Below are 5,341 nucleotides of genomic sequence, written 5' to 3'. Positions count from 1 at the left end.
CTCAGCAGGGAGCCTGCTTCCTCCTCTCTCTCTGCCTGCCTCTCTGCCTACTTGTGATCTCTGTCTGTCAAATAAATAAATAAAATCTTTAAAAAAAAAAACCAGGCAAAATAAATATATGACCTAGTTATACCAAAACCTAGACACACATAGTAACTTGAATTGTACACTTGATATTTGTGTACCTTACTGCATATGTGTTATAATTCAATAGAATTTTTTTTAAAATAAAAAAGGGAACAATGTACACATGGTCCAGGAGGATGGTCACTGTGATCAGGGAAAGGGTTGGCTGGGGTGGAGGGCAGATAGTTAGAAGTTACTGTGAGGTTCTGCATTTTATTTCGGGATGGTGGATTCACAAGCACCTCTATTATTTATTATATTATTTAAAACATACAAATAATACACATTCCTATAGAGTTGCTATGGAACATACAAATCAGAAGGCTTAGTTGCTGGAACACCTGGGTAGGCCAGGTGGTTATATGTCTGTCTTGGCTCAGGTCACTATCTCCAAGTCCTGGGATCAAGCCCCAAATCAGGCTCCCAGCTCAGCAGGGAGTCTGGTTCTCCCTCTTCTTCTGCCTCTTCCCTTGCCTGTGTGCGCTCTCTCTCTCTCTCTCTCAAATGAATAAATAAAATCTTAAAAAAATAAAAGCTTAGTTGCAAATAAAAGAAATCAACTCTCTTCCGTTTGAGTAGGAAAGATATTCAATAAAGGATGTTGGGTGGCCCATAGGATATCCATGAGAGCCAGAGCACCAGGCTTGGGGACTGTATACAATTAGGAACGACTCCCCAGATCACCCTGAGAACTTAGGCAGGAGAGATACCAGGATCACTGCTGTGGGGATGGACACTATAGTTTGCTTTGCCAACCCTGAGATCTGGATGCTACCAATAGCGACCAGTCTTACTTCTCTGTGCCTCATTTGTGAAAGAGAAACAGTATCTTATATTTACATATATGATTTGTTTACATTTTATGTATGTATATTAAGGGTGTGTAGACATGTGTATGAAATCATGTGTATAGAATTCTAGGCCAGATGCCAGGCGCACTGAAGTACCTACTCAAATAGGGTGAGTAATGATAAGGTCACGTGGCAGCCCACAAGACCTGTTTTGGAACACAGGAAAGACACCCCCAGAGATTCTAAGGAATTCTTGAAGGAGACTTGACGGGGAATGCCAGCCTGCTCTGGCAGATGGAGGTCAGGAAATATGCAATTCTTTTGAAAAGTTATTTTAATAAAAATGTGTTATACTGGTACTAACACTATTATGTCCATTATCTTATTTCATTTTTTTCCCCTAGTATTTGCAAAGGACAAGGACTGTAAGAGCTACACATTTTCAGGATGAACTCCAGCTCTGCAACTTCCTGGCTGTGGGGTCCCAGACAAGTGACTCTCTCTGAGCCTTCGTGTTCTCATCTGCAAAATGGGTCCAATCAGACGTCATGAGGATTAAATGAGAGGGGATAGATACCAAGTCTGGTGTTGAGTGGGTGTTTGTGAGGGCTCACGGAAGCAGGTGCTGTTATTTGCTTTATGACTCTCATTTCCCTCCCAATCCATGTCAGAAGACGGTCTGGCCATGGGACAGGCTGTGTCATGAACAGCAGGATTTGGAGCTGTTGACACAGCCTCCAGGGTAGAACAGGTTCTGGAGTCAGAGTCAGCTAAAGGGGAAGAGAAAAAGTCCATGACAGTGAACAGAATATAGGATTCAGAGATGATGGCGGCAGGTGGCTGGCGCAACGCATGTTTGGCACGAGGTGGCCTGGCAGCAGCTTAGCTCTGCAGGAGAGGAGGCAAAACCCCAGGGCCCTAGCCTCCGAGGCTGAACTCACTGATTCAGCAGAGTAAAGGTGTGACCCGGGCTCCTGGGTTAGCAGAGGTGGCCTCAAATCCCAGCCCTCCTGCCAACATCACTGTGTGACCTTAAGTATGTGCCTCACCATCTCTAACCTCTTGTTTCCTCCCCTGTAGAAAAACTGGTTGTTTTACTTCTTACCTCTACTCCTGACATTCTTCTAGGATGATTGATTCAGTATCAGAGCCTTCCTTGGTCTCCTCTCCTCCAGTGACCTTGGTCTCCCAGGGTCATATCTGAATGCCACGTCTGAACCCTTGATTTCCTTTTCCCGCCTCCTCTCCTTTGATCTGGAGGGGCCAACGGCAGCCACCCAAAATGTACCACAATAACATACTGATTGTTTTTGAATTGAAGCTACTTGGGAAGGAACTGGTGCAAGGACAGGACACTCAGACTCTGCTCTGTCCTGCTGAAATCAGGAAACAAATCTCCCATATGAAAGATACGCCCCAGCCCATAAAAAAGGAAAAGACATCCTTATTACCAGAGAGAGGAACTTCAAAACTGAGAAAGCTATAGAAACAAACCTTGTTAAATTTTTACTAATCTACTACCTCAGCACAAATTCCACTTAGAATTCCTTATTAATTATGGGGCGCCTGGGTGGCTCAGTCTGTGAAGTGTCTGTCTTTGGCTCGGGTCATGATCCCAGGGTCCTGGGATCGAGTCCCGGATTGGGCTCCCTGCTCAGCGTTTTCCTCTCCCTCTGCCCCTCCCCTGCTGGTTCTCTCTCTCTCAATCAGATAAGTGAATAAAATCGTCTAAAAAATTCCTTACTAATTAAAACCTCCACACATCTATTTTCTTTATCCTGTCAATTCCTCACAGATTATTGTCTCTTTGTCTAAACCGTATAAAAACCGCCTGTGGGGGTTTGCCGCTAGAACACAGGTGTTGTGAAAACCACCGCTCATCCTAAACCAGAATGGGGAAGGAAAAGACTCACATCAACATTGTTGTCATCGGACATGTAGATTCAGGCGAGTCTACCACTACTGGTCATCTGATCTACAAATGTGGTGGGATCGACAAAAGAACTATCGAAAAATTCGAGAAGGAGGCTGCTGAGATGGGAAAAGGCTCCTTCAAGTATGCCTGGGTCTTGGATAAACTGAAAGCTGAACATGAACGTGGTATCACCATTGATATCTCCCTGTGGAAATTCAAGACCAGCAAGTATTACGTGACCATCATTGATGCTCCAGGACACAGAGATTTTATCAAAAACATGATTACAGGCACATCCCAGGCTGACTGTGCTGTCCTGATTGTTGCTGCTGGTGTTGGTGAATTTGAAGCAGGTATCTACCAAGAACAGGCAGACCCATGAGCATGCCCTTCTGGCTTACACACTGGGTGTAAAACAACTAATTGTTGGTGTTAACAAAATGGATTCCACTGAGCCACCCTACAGCCAGAAGAGATACAAGGAAATCATTAAGGAAGTCAGCACCTACATTAAGAAAATTGGCTACAACCCCAACACAGTAGCATTTGTGCCAATTTCTGGTTGGAATGGTGACAACATTCTGGAGCCAAGTGCTAATATGCCTTGGTTCAAGGGATGGAAAGTCACCCGTAATGAATGCCAGTGGAACCACACTGCTTGAAGCTCTGGATTGTATTCTGCCACCAACTCGTCCAACTGACAAGCCCTTGCATCTGCCTCTCTAGGACGTCTACAAAATTGGTGGTATTGGTACTGTCCCTGTGGGCCGAGTGGAGACTGGTGTTCTTAAGCCTGGCATGGTGGTCACTTTTGCTCAGTTACAACTGAAGTCAAGTCTGTTGAAATGCACCATGAAGCTTTGAGTTAGGCTCTTCCTGGGACAATGTGGGCTTCAATGTCAAGAACGTATCTGTCAAAGATGCTCGTCGTGGCAATGTGGCTGGTGACAGCAAAAATGACCCACCAATGGAAGCAGCTGGCTTCACAGCTCAGGTGATTATCCTGAACCATCCAGGCCAAATTAGTGCTGGATATGCACCTGTGCGGGATTGTCACACAGCTCACATTGCTTGCAAGTTTGCTGAGCTGAAGGAGAAGATAGATCGTCATTCGTTCTGGAAAAAAGCTGGAAGATGGTCCCAAGTTCTTGAAATCTGGTGACGCTGCCATTGTTGATATGGTTCCTGGCAAGCCTATGTGTGTTGAGAGCTTCTCTGACTATCTTCCTCTGGGCCGTTTTGCTGTTCGTGACATGAGATAGACAGTTGCTGTGGGTGTCATCAAAGCAGTGGACAAGAAGGCAGCTGGAGCTGGCAAGGTCACCAAGTCTGCCCAGAAAGCTCAAAAGGCTAAATGAATATTATCCCCAATACCTGCCACCCCAGTCTTAATCAGTGGTGGAAGAACGGTCTCAGAACTGTTTGGGTCAATTGGCCATTTAAGTTTAATAGTAAAAGACTGGTTAATGATAACAATGCATCGTAAAACCTTCAGAAGGAAAGGAGAATGTTTTGGGGACCATTTGGGTTTTTTTTTTTTGTGTGTGTGTGGCAGTTTTAAGTTATTAGTTTTTAAAATCAGTACTTTTTAATGGAAACAACTTGACCAAAAATCTGTCACAGAATTTTGAGACCCATTAAAACAAAAGTTTAATTAATTAAAAAAAAAAGCCTGTGATGGCCATTTGTTTAGGTCTCCGTTTCATCATTGGGCCTCTGTGTGCACCTAATAAAACTTTGTTTTTTTTTCTCTGTTAATATATCTAGTGTAAATTTAATTCTTAGTCCAGGTGGAAGACCTTGAAGAGAGGAGGAAGGATTTTTCCTTCCATCATACTGTTGACCTCAGTGAGACCACAAATCCACTGGCCCTGAGACACTGCCCACCTACCCCCGCTCCACTTCCGTGTTCCTCCTGGCCCACCTGGATTCCCTGTTCATCACTGTGATGGATGAAAGATCCTTGTCCCGTCCTCTCCTAGGTAATTCCCGACGTACAGAATGAGCCCATCATATATCTGCCTTCTCTGGCAACCACGTTGAACACAGCTGGAGAATACTGTATGTCTTAGCTTTGTTTTACTTTTAATTCAAGTACACAATCTCCATTGGGGTCTCAACCTTATCAGGTTAACTCTTTGGGCTCATTCTATCAGACAACTGTTTCATACATTCTCCTCTCCTTCAAACCTCTCTCAAGAACTCTCTCCACTTTCAGCTGGCAATGTCATCTCAAGTCTCTTGAAGAAATGGAAATCAAGAGAACTCCCTTACTTCCCCCTCTATCCCAAAGAGATAGCCCTCATCCTATCTAAAACCATCTCCCTCTTTTTTTTTTTTTAAAGATTTTATTTATTTATTTGACAGACAAGAGATCACAAGTAGGCAGAGAGGCAGGCAGAGAGAGAAGGGGAAGCAGGCTCCCCGCTGAGCAGAGAGCCCAAAGTGGGGCTTCACCCCAGGACCCTGGGATCATGACCTGAGCCAAAGGCAGAGGCTTTACCCACTG

At 44.5% G+C, this 5,341-nt stretch overlaps 1 pseudogene across 1 annotated transcript; it reads left to right on the top strand.

The window, feature by feature from the left end:
• The first annotated feature begins 2,763 nt into the window (after positions 1 to 2,763).
• Positions 2,764 to 4,486, top strand: LOC309872229 (elongation factor 1-alpha 1 pseudogene; annotated as a pseudogene). Its single transcript has one exon. The product of its transcript is annotated as an elongation factor 1-alpha 1 pseudogene (transcript).
• Positions 4,487 to 5,341: the final 855 nt, after the last annotated feature.

This window comes from Mustela nivalis (assembly GCF_964662115.1).
Source record: "Mustela nivalis genome assembly, chromosome: 8".
Lineage (NCBI taxonomy): Eukaryota > Metazoa > Chordata > Mammalia > Carnivora > Mustelidae > Mustela > Mustela nivalis.
The sequence above is the reverse complement of the archived record's forward strand: the minus strand, read 5'-3'. Positions and strand labels throughout refer to the sequence as shown.